The 16798-nt window shown below is 30.9% G+C and overlaps 1 long non-coding RNA gene across 1 annotated transcript; it reads left to right on the top strand.

The window, feature by feature from the left end:
• On the top strand, positions 1–1909 carry LOC115977706. The gene is made up of 3 exons (XR_004088590.1): positions 1–89; positions 290–363; positions 1826–1909. It is a non-coding gene; the product is annotated as an uncharacterized LOC115977706 (long non-coding RNA).
• Positions 1910–16798: the final 14889 nt, after the last annotated feature.

The following is a 16798-nucleotide window of genomic DNA, read 5'->3' as shown; positions in this document are numbered from 1 at the left end:
ATTGAAGACATTTAGTTTAGCTCTACATCCTCCTTTCTTTTTCTTTAGATTAAAGACATTTACTGTCTAAGGCTCCACCAAATTTTCAGGTTCTATCTTTTGCAAGTTCTTCTTTGTTTTCTTTTCTTTTGTTTATGATTGACTTTCTTTGAGTTCTACTTTTTTTTTTTTTTTAATGTGTATCACGTTAACTCTCTGTTTTTTTTTTTTAAATGTAATTTTGAAATGAATGGTTCCTTCACATATTCTACCACTGTATTTCTTAATGAATTGTAATTTCATATTGTAGGTATTGTGATCCAAAGACATGACTGATTTATGCTACAAAAGAAGCATTCAAAATCATTTGTGAACAGTTAAACAGTATGACTTCCCTTACCTCCTTTAGTAGCCTTTGTTCAATTCCCTTCCTCACTTTTTTTTTTTACCATCATTGTATATGTTTTTGGTGTTAAATTTTTTTAGTTTTTTTTTAACCATCATTGTATCTGTTTTTGGCATTAAAATTTTTTATTTAGGTATGTAGCAACCTTGAGTTCTACTTTTTTTTTTTAATATATTTTTTTTTATGTATCACGTTAACTCCTTTTTTTTTTTAGATCTCCATTAGTTATTTATTTAAATAGTTGATGATGTGGTGATAAGATTTTAAAGAGTCCATGATAGAGTTAAATTCTAAAAAATCTTTATCTTTATTCTGAACAATTTTAATAGGATTTTCAGGAAAAATAATCTCATCAAAATTTAAATCAAACACAAACTCTAACAAACTTATACTATTATCTTTAATAACATGCACGCTAACTTTGGTTTGTTGATTAAATTTTTTTTAATTTGGTATGTTGCAACCTTGAGTTCTACTTTCTTTATTTTTTATTTATTTTTATACCAGGATTTCTTTTTCAATTAGAAGCTTTTGCGTATTTATCCAAATCCAGTTGATAATATAAAAATTAAAAAAATGATAATGTAATAAATCAAAAAAAAAAAGATAATGTAATAGTTTAAAAAAGAAAAGTGGGAGTGTTTGACACACTTTTTTTTTTTTTTTTTTTTTAACGTGGGAGTTTTTCCTTAGTTTATGGGAGGGGTAATTGTTTTCTTTCAAACGTGGGTAGTGGGAGGGTTTTTAAAAAAAAAATTTTATCAACGTTGACTATTTAGTGGGAGTTAATAATCAGTAGGTTTTTTTTTAATTTTTTTTCTATTTACGATTTTTTATCTTTTATGTAGCAACCTTGAGTTCTACTTTCTTTATTTTTTTTATTTTATACTAGGATTTCTTTTTCAATTAGAAGCTTTTGCATGTTTATCCAAATCCAGTTGATAGTGTCTGACAAATTTTTTTTTTTTTTTAAACATGGGATAGTTTTTCCTTAGTTTATGGGAGGGGTAATTGTTCTTTCAAACGTGGGTAGTGGGAAGGTTTTTTTCAATTTTTTATTTTTTTTATCAACATTGACTATTTAGTAGAGAGTTAATAATCAGTACGTTTTTTTTTTTTTTAATTTTTATCTATTTACTATTTTTCTTTTTCTTTTTTAAGATCTCCATTAGTTATTTATTTAAATAGTTGATGATGTGGTGATAAGATTTTAAAGAGTCCACGATAGACTTAAATTCTAAAAAAAAATTATCTTTATTCTAAACAATTTTAATAGGATTTTCAGGAAAAATAATTTTATCAAAATTTAAATCAAACACAAACTCTAACAAAATTATAGTATTATCTTTAATTGCCACACACGCTAACTTTGGTTTTTTGAATAAAGTTTTTTTTTTTTTTTAATACTTGGTTTAACCCTAATTCTTTTATCTCTCTCAGGTTCACGTACGCACAAGTTTTTAGGATTTGCATTGAGGAGTCATTGGAATAGAATATTAGATAAGTTCAGGTCTGAGATTTTACAAGGATTATTATATAATTTAAACCTCACATAAAGTGGTTGTTATCTAAGAAATTGTTGTAAAAAAATTTCTTTTGTAACAGAAACTATATTTATCATTTGTATAATTCTAAGTCAAATTCAATTTAAATTTTTTTCCATAAGTATTAATTTACTACTCCATAAAAAATGTTACGTATTTTTTTCTTAATTTTAAAGGTTATTGATGTTGTTGATATATTTGAAATTTAAACTCTTTTTAACCTTTGTTATGTATTTGTAGTAATTGGCTAACTTTTAGGACTAAAAAACTAAAATTTTGGATTAAAAAAAATTGATAAATGTTATTAATATTTTATTTATAAAAAAGATCAACAACACCAAAAATACTAGCCTCTGAGCACGCGCTCACACGCGTGCTCAGAGGCTCTTCTATTTTTTGGGTAAGGATTAATTTAGAGTATTTATTATATTTTGGGATTACTACATTTTCCAATTACAAAAAAACCTAGGGGTGTGATGAGTATTATGTGTGGTGAAATAATTTTTCATCACACCCCTAGGTTTTTTTTGTTATTGAAAAATATAGTAATCCCAAATTTAAATTTTGATCATCAAGCACAATTATTGGATTCAGCTTCTGAGTTTATTAAGTCAACTGAGTTGGAATCTTTATCGAAAAACAGTTACGCTTCTCTGTCTTCATGGCCTCTACGAACCTTGGGCAGGAATGGACTGTCAAGTTTTAGTCAAACTAAGGACTCCATGCACAACTCAAGTTTGGAGTATCTGGCAGGTCATGACCAAGCCATAGCTGCACAAGGCTCTGGTGATGGAGTTTGGAGCTCATCCAAGTCAGGTCAAATTTTGAAATCAGACCAACCCGTGCCACAGGCTTCCCAATTTATTTTTGATCTGCCATATTTGAAAACACGTCTTGACCAGATGAGTGCATGTAGTGAGTATTATGTGTTTGCAAGTGAAATAATTTTTTCATCACACCCCCTAGGTTTTTTTTTGTGATTGAAAAATATAGTAATCCCAAATTATAATAAATGCTCTAAATTAACCCTTACCTAAAAAATAGAAGAGCCTCTAAGTACGCGCGTGAGCGCGTGCTCAGAGGCTAGTTTTTTTTTATGGCTCTTAGTTAGATACCCTTTCTATGTGCTTAGCATTTTTTTTTTTTTTTTTGTTAAGAATCAATAAATCATTCTATGTGCTTGGCTTAGATTTAGAAATATCTTTTTTTCTAAGCAGATCTTATATTAAAATAATTGTGAAGAAATTAACAACCATGTTATATATATTAAGATTTTCAGCCTCAATAGTAATGCCTGTCTAATGTATTTCCAAAGGAAAGGGAAAAATTGTTTTTGGTGACATGATTTCACGAAAGTGTCAATGACAAAAGTAAATGTTTATTTGGCTAAAAGCTCTTAGCTTTTTGTGCCTTTTTTAAAAACTAAAAAAAAATTAGCTTTTTGTCACATATTTTATATATAAATTACCAAAAATTATACAAATGAGTTACTAGAAACTACAAAGTTCTCAAACACACACTAAATCATCAACTCATTGTAAGTAATTAGCAAAAAGGGAAAAATAGGAAGTTTTTATTACTCATATAAATTTAAGTCTCATCTGTATCATGATCGATAATATACAAAATACTCAATTTTGGTTATTCATAGCTAGATTTTAGTTTTCCATTCAAATTCCACAATATTCCTCTTAATTAACATTGTTTTAAATGGAATTTTGGAATATACAAATAAAGTTAACTTCAAATCCATAAGGATACAAAGAAGCCAAATATAGATATGATTCAGGATCTTCAATTCTATTATACAAAATTTAGTATCTCTTCCAAAATGATAACAAAATTTTACACATGTCTAGAAAATATTAAATAATAATAATAAAGATAATTAATAAAAGCTCTTAACGTCAACGCACATTTTAAACCCATGATCATAAAACTTCAATTGTTCCTTACATATTAAAAAAAAAAAAAACAAATTAAAAGAAATATAATAACATTTTAGCATGAGATTAGATAGTCCTGTTTGCTTACTTAAAGTTGCCACCTCTACGTAAAATATATTATTGATATGCTAATGACCCCGGGTGGCTTTTATTTTTTGGTGGTGAGTAAATGATCCATGGTTTTTTTTAATAAAATATTAGACTTTTTATTGACGAAAGTATTGTACTAATCCTACAGCGGTCAGATTAGTAGATGACTTCTTCTTGCTATTAATTCCACCTAACTGACCTAAAAGTAAACAACACAATAATGCTTAATTAATTTGTTTTGTTGTAAAATAATTTCAAATATGAATATTTTAGTTAAAATTATTTTTTAATAAAAACATTTTCAAATGTTTGGTGTAACCTAAAATTAAAAAAATTAAAAAAAAAATTCTCATATCACAACCTACCATCCACCACTAGATCAGCACAATAAAACCCACCCACCCATGAGATTATATTAGTCCAACCCAACTATGCAGCAAATTGATACAATTTGACCAACCCACCCACCAAATTGGCTCCTGTTGAGCTCGCCACCATCATCAAATAAATGCAATTGGAGCTCACCACCACCAGATCGACATAATCCAAAATTTGTCAGAGCTTACCACTAGTTCGTCTCACCGCCAACAAATTCGTAAAATCAGAACTCGCCATCCACAAAGTCTGCCATTGGTACCATCGATTGTCCAAAGCCCACCACCGTTCACTAGCCACCAACTAAAGCCTTAAAGGCTGCATGTAAGGGTTGTCAATGGACTAGCTCGGGCCAACTTGGCCCATGGGCATAATGGGTTGTTGACTAGTCTATGAGCTAGGCCAAAATGGAAAACCGCAGTGCATGACCTCTCCATGGGCAATTCACATTTTGTCTTTAACAGGCTGGGCTACTGTGTGTCGGGGGCGAAAAAGTCTTCCTATCGACAAATGAGATTTGTGTTGGGTTGGGGGCTTAAACTAAAACTTGAAGATGGGCTTGAAGCACGGTCCAAAGGCTATCGGTGAAGTTTTCAAGATTTCGCCTTATTTTATGCCTTGGGCCTAGGATGGGATTGACAAAGGTTATAGGATGGCCCAAAAAACACTTCCCACAGCAAACACATCAGCACAATAAAAAGCATACTGCAATAAATAAATAGTCCAGTAGTAAAATAATTCAACAGTAAATATATATTATTTTTGTATATAAACAATGGTACCCAGACCTCTTCGAGTGTTTGACTATTCCCTTGAGTACATACACAGGGGTGGAAGGAAGCTATGAGAAAACATGGGTTCAAGGTTTATCATCTTGAAGTATACATATTTTGTTTATTGTGGCTTTCTGCCTACATCACCAAACCAATAATCTATCTGGATTTGGTCTTAAAGATCACATTTTGATGATGTATGTAATGGGTATAAGGGGAGAATTGTGGAGTTGGTATTTGTGATCTTCCTCACTCTTAACAGTTGACTTTGATACCACTGTTTGTCCCATAAAGGGATAGCCCCGTACAGGTGGTGATGAGATTCAAAGAGATATTCTTTCTTTCTTTCTTTCTTTCTTTCTTTTAGGAGAATGGAATGACCTAAATGATTGCACATTCATCTTATTTTTAAATGAGCATAAACCATTCATGGAAAATGACAACCATAGCAAGGGTAATATTGAAGGTTACAATACAACTGTATTATGAAACAAAACATCCTTTCAAATGTGGAATAAATTATATGGGGGTTCATTATGTTATGGGGTATTCAACCCAAACATCTTGAGGCTAATTATATGGTATTGTATAAAAAATAAAAATAAAAATTTATATTATAAATTATCCATCTTTTAATTATATATCTCTTTAGAACTCTGTGAAAAAATAACATTTTTTTGACAAATAAGATGTTTTTAGCGTTTGGGTTTTGTTATTGTATGTTGTTATTAGTAAAAACATAAGTTACTTTCAAGTTAATAAGCATTGTTATGAACATGTAAGTGCACATGTAGTTGATACATATTCTTAGTTACTATTTGTCACCATTTGCATGCTCTTTTTATTTGTCTCTTTTTGCGATACAATTTGTCTATAAATTTTAAATATTTTTCATTATTATATAGTGTATAAGTGATTAAAATCTTTCTCTTTAATTTATCATTATGGCTTCAACAAACTCATTTCAATAAAATTACCATGTGTGTATCAATTTGTATACAACTAATACATTACTCTACATAATAAACAATATATATGTTTATAAGTAAGAACTTTATACCTTAACTGGTTGACACTTTTTTGGATTCAAAACTCCCTTTCCACAACTTTTTTCTTTTCTTTTTGCTTAATCAATAAATATATATATATATATATATAACCGAAGATCATATATAGATTCGTATAGTAAGATTAATGCCACTTAGCCGGTTGCCATGAATTAAGAGTCCCATTAGGAATTGGATTTTATTGGAGTGGTGTAGAAGTCTCTAAATCATGTTTGTATGCAATGCAAACTCCTTCACAGTGAAGAAGGTGCCAACTTACTCTCTTATATATGTATAAACCTACGTGTGTTACCGCAAACTATTCTTTTGTTACAAACACTTCTTTCTTAAGGTATGAAAATTTCTCTTCATAGCTTTCTCTCTTTAGTTTTTGTATTCTTTCTTTAATAGTAGTTTGTGTATGGTCTGTGTTTGTGTTTGTTTTTCCTTTAATAGTCTGTGTGAATATATTTCTTGGTACTTATGCAAAATCTTTAAAGATGCCTTCATATTCTATGTTTCCTTTTCGTTTGCTATTTCTTGGCTTATATTATAGATTGTAATGTATATATTCATCAAACAATTTAGTTAATTGGTTTTTATATCCTTAAACATCACCGTTCATGAATGGAGATTCCGTGCAATATACCACTAGGTTATTGTAAAGTGAAATTCTCTCACAACAATTTTGACATTTTGACATTTTTTTTTCCCAATTTTTTTTATTCAAGGGTTTAGATTCAAAGTTACAGAAGCAACTTTCAATCCAAACCTTTCAAAAAAAATTCTATTGATCAATTAAAAAGCTGGTGACTTTATTTCATAAAGTCATTTTTTTTATTCTTAAGTAGAAGGATAAGATTAAAAAAATGCAAAACTATTTTATAAGCATGCTGATTACATGGAAACCTAATTCAATTAGGAGAGAAGTTCAATTAGAATTAGGAGAAGAAGCTATAGGTCAATATGTTAATAGTGTTATGTATTATATGTTAATATATTTATATTTGGTTTTGAACTTTGCTATTATTGTTTTAAAGTGTTCCAGATTCAAAAGATACGCTTTAACCCTCTATTCCAAATGTTAGTTTTATAGTTTTACTTAAACTAAGGCTGTGTTTGTTGCAGTGTAAAACCACTTTTGGAAATGCGTTTCCATAAACGTGTGTGTTTGGTAGTTATCGAAAATTGGGTCAAACTGAAATTGTTTTCAGCGTTGATCGTAAAATAAGGCTCACAGGCGTAAAAGCATTTCCGTTTTTATTTTACCTTCAAATCACTTCCAGAAAGAGAGAAAGAAGGACTCTCAGACACAGCCTGAGAGAGAAAGAGAGAGAGAAAGAAGGACTCACAGACACGCCCCAACCCCAGACGCAGCAACGAGATCACGCCGTCGAGTTCGCGTCACCGAGTTCTCAGTTCGTGCCGCTGTTCTCTCTCTTTCTCGATCTCCCTCTCCCTTTTGAACTGAAATCCACCGAACACCACCACTGCTGAGTTCGAGTTCCGTCAACAAGTTCCCACTCTCAAAATCCAACAGGACAAAGACGTGTACCGTCCTGGCGATCCTCTAATCGTCACAATCCAGATCTCCAACCCCGGCACCGCCTCGTCGCTCTTGCTCAACTGAATTGGTTTCAAAATCAGGGCCGTTGAGAAGCTCGATTCTCAATGGTTCGCCACTCACAAATCCTTACTTGGATCGTCGTCGATTTGCTTTCTTGCCAATCACTTTTTCATCGATTTGCTTGATCTCTTATTTTTTTGTTGTTGTTGTGGTGGTGTGGGTGGTGGCATTTTGGTGGTTTCTGTGTTGTGTGGTGGTGGATTTTGTGTGGATAGTGGTAGATTGTCTGTGGGTGCTGGTGTGTGGATAGTGGTGAATTTTCTGTGGGTGCTGGTGTGTGGGTGCTAGTGGATTTTTTGATATAAAATTTGGTTGGAAGTTGAGAAAATGGCTGAGAAAGTGTGAAAAATTTGTAGGAAAATAGCATTTTTAGAATATTACCAAACATTGAAAATTGTTTTCTAATATAATTTTAAAAATGCAACCAAACACTTTAAAATATTTTCCTTTCCCGAAAATATTTTCACCTGAAAATATTTTACACTCGGAAAATATTTTACACTGAAACAAACACAGCTTAAGTGATAAACATTGGTGGAATGTTCATAGTGAGGTTGTGTTTGAAATTGTAACTTTTAAATCAGTATGCTAGATTATGATACTTTTTTCGATTACTAATATTGTTTGGTTACTTAGCATAATAGTTGGAACTTAGAAGCTATATGGATGTGGTCATAAGAATATGTTTTTTCTATTCTCTGCCCTGTACAACACTTTAATATATAACATTGGTTACACATTTTTGGATTGAATATTCACTTTAGGATTTTGATTATAATAAGAAGAATTTTGTGTAACAAGTCGCCTTCTTTGAACTCTACCATTGGGCCCAAATATTGGAAAAAATATTTCTTATAGGACCTTTAATCCTTCCTTAACAATTGTAGTTGCTCTTGGTTGTGCTAAAATTTCCAACTTTTTAAATTAAATTGTTTTCTTCTAAAAGCCTGTGTTATTACCCTATCCATTAAATATCATTATCTTTGTTTTCATACTAAAAGTTTGTGTTCTGGTAAATTTATATCTTTGTGGTGGAAAGTTTAATGAAAAGTTTTTAAAATCTCATATCCAATAGCTTTCCCGTGCATCGCACGAGTTAGCGACTAGTATATATATATATGTGTGTGTGTGTGTGTTTATACATACAACACATGATATATTTATACTTATATTATGTTTTTAATTAGATGTGGAGTTCTTGACTTTTAATTATTTTAATCTTATTTTTACATTTTATTAAAGATTCTAATCACAAAAACAAACAAAAATATCAAATTACATCTTAGTTTATGTATAATATGCGTATCTATTTGTTTTGAAGGGAAAACAAATCATGCTTTAATTATTAGTTTTTTTTTTTTTTTTTTTTTTTTGGAGTTGTTACTAATCACATTTGCTGTCACGTAAATTTATTAAACTTTTTGTGATAAAAGTTTGTAATAATTTTTGCATTTTCATATTAGATTTTTGCATAAAAATGAGAGATTATATAATTATACTTGTCATGTTTTCTACTCAAAATTTGGCATAAATAAAACATCCCGTTGGCCATGGTTGGCAACTCCGGTGGGAAGAAAATCAACATCCAAATGCTTGGGAAGCACATTGTTGACATTCGACAAAGTCATCACAAGCCTAAAGGATGATTCATGTTAATTTAAATTTCATATATAGAATACCACACAATAAATTTCATATTAACTAATGTCATAAATTCATAATCAAAATTTGAAATTATTTGAAGTCAAATCTAAATTTACATGAATTGCAATTCTTGTCACAATATTTTAATATATGATTGTACCCCCCTTTTTTATATTATTTTGCAATACAATTTTATAGTGTAAATTTAAATAAAAAAATTAAGTTACAATATCATATACAAAATATTACAAAATAAATTTCATCTTAATTCAAGTCATTCATAATCAAAATTTGAAATTATTTGAAGTCAAATCTAAATTTATATCTCATGAATGGCAATGGATGTCACAATATTTAAATATATGATTTGCACCTTTTTATTATTATTATTTTTTACAATACAATTTTATAGTGTAGATTTAAAAAAATTTATTTCATTAGATAATATAATAATTATTATCATTCTTTTTAATCTATGTTCATGAATTCAATAAATATATTTCAATGAATCTACAATGTGTATCTATTTTTGTGCAACTATTACATTATTGTACATATCAAAAAATATATGTTTATACAAATATAATATGATATGTTTATACATATAGTATGTTTGACTAGAGTTCACTTTCGGCCAAGAGTCTTGTAGCTCAGTTGGCTAACACTTTCTTGTTTTTCAAAATGCACATTTTGGATTCAAATCCCCTTTTCCAATTATTGAAATACCAAACATTTAAAAATTAAAAAAAAAAATCACTCTGACTCCTAATTTTGGGGTTGTTTTCATTTTAGACCCTAACATTTCCAAAGTTTCATTTCGGCACTTTAAGATTTGGTTCCAGTTTCAAAAGTGCTTTGTTACCATTGTCCTATTAAGTACTATATAGGACTCACCAAGTAACACATGTTAATATTACATGTCAAAATGTGCCACATCATCATCTATGCTGGATCAAACAAAAATTTAACAAAACGACGCCGTATCATCATTTGAACAAAGAAAAAAAAGATATAAAATTCTATGTTATTTTTTTGCTTAATGTCTAGTAAAATATTGAGTAAAAAACCCAAAAAAAAAAAAAAAAAAATTTCAAACTAGTTTGCTTGAGAAGGCTAAAAGCATTGTCGATAAAGATCCATCACTGTGCTTCACCTATTTCCACCCACCAACAATAAAGGTCCAAATCCATTTTACCGATTTGAGAATTTGAATTGAATTTATCATATTCATTTCACCAAAGACCATGCAGTAAGACTTATTGACATAATGACACATAGCTCTAACACATTCATACTATTTTATATCATGAAAATCTCTTAAATGCACATATACCCAATTTATGTCTAACTCTTCACAACAACAGCTTGATTGTAGTAGATCATGATGCAGAGTCTTCTATGGACCAATCCTTGATCATTAAAGAATGTTGGAGAAGATGCTCGTACAAAACTCTTGGCGCACAATCACAGCCAACACAATCTTTTCTTTACGTAGTGTTCTCTTTATTGTTATGATGACCTAATCTAACTTTAGGTACGTCATGGAACCTTAGTGCATAGATGCTTAGGTCTTTTAGTCATCATAGGCCATAAATTGAGAAATCAGTTTTCTTGATACTCAATCGGTTGACTGAAGTCAAGCTTGGAGTTGAGATTTAATGAATTTTTATTGATTGAACTGCAATCAAGCATCTATTTGAGGCAGAATAACCTATACATTCCAAGCAGTTTCTTGAGTTGTTTATTGTGTCTTTGTCAGGGGCTTTTTTATTTTTTGTTGCCCATATGATATTTGAGGAGTCAAGACCGAGACTTAACTTTAGACTTAGAATATGGCCCAAAGGCTATCGGTGAAGTGTGAAAGCCCATTTTGCTCAAGGTTCGGGTTGCATCTAACAAATACTATAATAAGGCCCCAAAAATGCCTCTTGCAAAGATAAGTTAGCACAAAAAATGGCCAACCACAATGAGTGCTTAAATAATAGTTCAATGGTAAATAAGAGAAACATCTAGCGGTAGATGTTTTGAAAATTAATAAATGTATTTGAATAGTAAAAATTATGCATTTCCTCCATCGTCGGTTAGTATAAAAGTGGACCTGTTATAACAAGTACACAAGAGGAAAAAATAGTCCAGCAATGAATATGACAAACCTCCAACGGTAATGTCTGATTAGTCAATAAATGTGTTTACATGATAAAAAATCATATAGTTTCTTTATTATTATCAAGTCAACATGATGGAACACTTCCATAGTATCCAAGACATTATGGCTTTCATAATAATAATAATAAACAAGGATTAAAAGCTTCATAATTACAAGTAAAAGAGGAAAAAATAGGATGGAATGAAGAGAGAGAGAGAGTGTCCATCTAGTGCAGCAAATGTTTAAACAAGATCTCTATGTGCCATATCATACCTATAATGATGAATATATGTGTATAGTAAGTGATGAGAATGACTTTATGGAAAGTATGAGTGAATATATGAAAATATGGAAGAAAGATAAAGCGGTGTTTAGCCATTTTCGGGTATGGTGTAAAGAGGGGTTGTTTATGACTATTTTAAGGTGTTGAGATTTTCTAAGAAGATGGAATGTGATGTTTATGGGTAAGTGTATATGAGCATTTATGAACTAAATGCTAGTTTCTGAATTAAGGGACTAACTTATGGGCTGAAAATAGCATGATGGATGAGGAATTTTATGATAAGATTGTTGTTTTCTATGAGTTGATGGTTGTTCCCTTTTATAGTGAAGCTTAAGGGATTGATTAGCAAACTATAGAAAAGACCAGGTTTGACAGCAACAAAATCTTGGAATATCTTTTCTGAGATTTGTCCCAAAATGGCAAGACTTACTTTTTGGGTGTTTTGCTTATTTGGGTAATGCAGTTGGAGGCTGAGATGCTCCTAATCTAGGTATTAAATGCTAGGATTTGAAGATTAATTTCGTCCAATAGGATTAGAGCAAGTATGAGGACTAGAGATATGGCTTGTTGCCACTAGGATCAGAGCTCAAAAGGGTTGGTTGACACTCCAAGCCAGGTGTCAACCATTAATGCCTTTACTGGACACCCCATTATGCCCTCCAAACCACTTTTCCCTAATTTTCCCCTTTTGGGATTTATGGGCTTGGTTCATGAATCAATTACATACATTTTTAGTAATAAAATAACTGTTTAGTTGAGGATTTCATGAGCTTAGAAGTATTGGTTATGGCTTCCTTAAGTTGTGACTAAAACTTGGGGAAAAATGGTATTTATTACTCATTAGCTTTTAAGTGTCAGCTCAACCTCTGGTACTATTCACGTCAAAGTTGGCAATAGCAAAGAGGTTGATGGGACAAGTGGCCAGCTCCTAATTTAGTTTGGAAGCTCGATTGCTTCTTCAGATGTTCTTCAGCGAAAGGCAAAATTGAAGGGAGTTTTCCAGCTGTGTCAATTTGCACACATGGGCTGTTTTGGTTGAGATTTCATGTTGGGCTTGGCCATGAGGGCTGAGTATTTTGGTGGGCCTCTAACTTGGTGGTTCTCTCCATTTGGGACTATCCTTTTACTTTCTCTTTGTGAGCCCTATAAAATGGACAAAGCTACCATATATTGCCATGGATTTTTATTCCACATGGGCTTTAGTTGTTAGTAAAAACGAAATGTGTTAATGGGTTTTAATAAATATTTATGATAGGTTTTGGGTATTAATTTCCATGGGCTTTAAATAATAATTTGAATAGTTTCTTATAATTTTTGTCATGGATTATTTTGTATATGATATTTTTTTTTGGGCTTTTAAATAATGACCTCCAATATTTCTTGAGAATAATATTTACCATGGGTTTTAAATAGAGGCAATATCCATGAGTTTCAAATAAAATATGGTAACAACCATTATAGTGGAATAATGTGATATTTTCATGGGTTTTTCTATAGATAATCATAATAAGGTGAATAATTATCATAAGTTTTGGAAATAGATATTAAAAATGTATAAGATAAATAATGACCATGGGTTCTTATATAAATTCCATGGGTTTATAATATGGTATAAGTAAACAAATGTCACGGGTTTAAGATAATCACAACTTTCTATGGGTTTTTATAAGATGATTGCCATGGGTTGAGAATAGATAATTGCCATAAATTCCATGAGCTTATATTATTATAGTAATAGGTTTAAGAACTTAAAGTAACCACCACGCACCCTAGATGCGGTGGTCACTTTACAAGTATAAATGCTTGTGGAGTATAAGGGGCAAGGGTTGGGGTTCAAGTTTCCAAGAGGGAATTTCACACACATATACACTTAGATTAAATTATAGTAGAAATTCTATTTTATATTAAAAAAAAAAAAAAAAACAAACAAACAAACTTAACTTAAAGTGCAGTTCATTATTGGACTTTTAAGTGAAATAATTATGATATAATATTTTGCCAAATATTGACAATCTTGGGCTTTTGATAAAATAGTGTCAAGTAGTTAGCTTAGACTTTTAATAGTGCCAACATAAATTAAGCTTTTGATATTGCCAATGAGAATTGGACTTTTATATTACCAATGAGAATTGAGTTTTTATATTGCCAACAATGAGAATTAGTCTTTTAATATTGCCAATGAGAATTGAGTTTTTGATATTACCAATGAGAATTGGGTTTTTAATATTGCCAATAAGAATTGGGTTTTTGATGTTGCCAATGAAAATTGAGCTTTTGATGATGTTGCCAATGTGAATTGGATTTTTGATATTGCCAATGAGAATTGGGCTTTTAATGATGTTGGCGATGTGAATTTGGCTTTTGATGTTGGCAATGAGAATTTGGCTTTTCATGTTGGCAATGTGAATTGGGTTTTTGATAAATAAATTGCCATGGGTTTAAACCATGGGCTTTGCTTATGAGATTTGAATTTCATTGATAAAATTGTTTTGCCATGTACTTGAATCATGGGCTTTTCAAATATTGCCAAGTATAAATATTATTGGGTTTTAAATAAAATGGGATGTGTGTATTGAGCTCATAAAGTTGGTTTTGGGCTTAACTAAATAATCATAAAATTAGATAAGAAATGAGTTTTTTGGGTTTTTTGTGATAGTTTATATCATGACTCAATTTAGATAATAGAATATGAAATATTTATGATTGACATAATAATAGGGCAAAAAATATTTGTGAAAGCCCAATAACTTATTAGTGGTGTTTGAAAATAAATATGTGGTACTTAAATAAAATTAGGTGTAAAAAAAATGTACCCTAACAGTCTTCAATGTATATTTATAGACACCACATTTTACAACTCTCATTTAACCTCATTTAACTATATTTGTTTATCATTGCATCTCAATTACATTGCATTGCATATCATGTCACAAGGTTAAAACTGTAATTTTGACTGTTTAAGTCTCCAAACACATTTCATGAAATAAATCTCGAAGTCATAAGGATCAAAATGACAATTCATGAGCCTTAATTAGACAAATGGATTGAAAGATACCAAAGAAACAAGTTTTAATGGTAAAATGCACTTGCATGAATTAAGTCTTGACCGCACATGATTATGAACTCTTAATTCCAATTGGTCTAATTTTAGTCCAATTTAAATTAAATGATGTGTCATAATATTATTGGTTGAGGATAGAGTTTATGGTAAGGTTGCATGTACCCAATTTAATATGAAGACAAAGCATTTATAATTCCCAACATAATTGGCAAAATTTGATTAATTAATTAAACTTTTTTTGAATTAATTTTCTTACCTTCAGGACCAAGTAAATCATTAAAAAAAAAGGTCAAAATTTGAAGGAAATCATATTTTAATTGAAAATGGATACAAATAGAACCAAAAAGGATAAAATCTAGGGCAATTTGGACCAAGTGCCATTCGACACTTGGACCAGATCCCCTAAAATCTCTTCTTTTTTCAGTGCAACTTGCTCCCTATTCAAGTTGACTTTGATTCCCATGTTTTTTTGGTTAGAAATTCTAATTTTCCTAAGTCCCACGTTGCCTAAAGACTTAACCCTAACCCCCTAGTATCTAATATAAATACCTCCATTCATCAACAGTTCAAAGTACTCCAGAAATCCTCAGCACTTCAAAGAAAACTGAGATTTCTTCTCTCTCTTCCTTTGTCCCTATTCTCTAGAGTTAATAGTAGGAAGATGATTTTGCTGTCTTGGACCTTTTGGTCTCAATTCATTAAAAGGGATAGTTTAGATCTCCTAGTTTCAAGCTACCAACTTCCTATTCATGAATCCCCCTCTAGAGAAGTTTTATTGCCTAAAGTGCTCAAGAGTGATGATGCATGTAGGTAAGGTTTCTAAACCTCCTATTTTAATTATGCCCTAGTTGTTTAGATTCAAGCATGTTTTTATTTTTTTTTCAAGTTCTTCACGTGTTATTTGTTTGCTAGCATGTTAGATCTAGGTTGTTCTTAGTTTTGCATTATTTATTGTTTTTCAATTAAAATAACATGTTCTCGTGTTTATTTAATTTTTTTTTAGAAACAAACTAACTGTTGTTCGAGGGCCTTTTTCGGTTGCCCAGCCACGTGTGGTCCATTGGAGGGATGACCTAACTAGGCGCGAGTTCTTTTTGGGGAGTTACCTCCGGAACTCAACATTGGGCCACGTGGTCCAATGGCTACCAGCGTATTTTTAAGCCTACAAAACCATTAAAGCCAAAGTATAAGAATCATGATAATGGTTGAATAAACATATAATATGCATTTGATATGATAGCTTTGATTAGTTGTTGTAATAACAGTTGAAATAAAGTAGTATTTATTTAGAGGTAAAGTAATCATGTGCTCAATAATGTAAATTTAAAGATATGGAAGCAAATTCACTTATCTTTGTATGGTTTATAGCTCCAACTATGTAGCATCAGTGAGCTGATAGGATTCCAACAGAATGCCAGTGGTAGAGACTAATTAAGCTTGTCCCTCTTATCATGCATTTAAATGAATTTAAGCTTTGGTTAATAATTGTAATAGTAATTGGAATAAAGTAACATGTATTTAAATGTGAAGTAATAATGTATTCAATGATGTAAATTTAAAGATATGGAAGCAGAGTCATTTATCTCTGATGGTTTGCAGTCCCAGTTGTACAACTTTTGTGAGTTGATAATATCCCAGCAGAGTGACCCCAGCAGTAAAGAGGCAGTTTGTCATGATAACTTCAAGATTGAGGGGGAAAAATGGGTACAACTGGAGGGAGAGAGAGTATGTCCAGCTGTGTGTAGGGGTTGGTTAAGCTCGCCCCTCTTATCATGCACTTAAATGAGTTTTCCCCTTGATAATGCTCTTTTAGTTGTTGTGAAGTTATGAATTGTGTTACCTTCCATGAGAATGGCTTTTGTATGAAGTATTTGTGCC

This window comes from Quercus lobata, chromosome 2, assembly GCF_001633185.2.
Source record: "Quercus lobata isolate SW786 chromosome 2, ValleyOak3.0 Primary Assembly, whole genome shotgun sequence".
Classification (NCBI taxonomy): Eukaryota; Viridiplantae; Streptophyta; class Magnoliopsida; order Fagales; family Fagaceae; genus Quercus; species Quercus lobata.
Note: the sequence above shows the minus strand (reverse complement) of the source record. Positions and strands in the feature narration are given on the sequence as shown.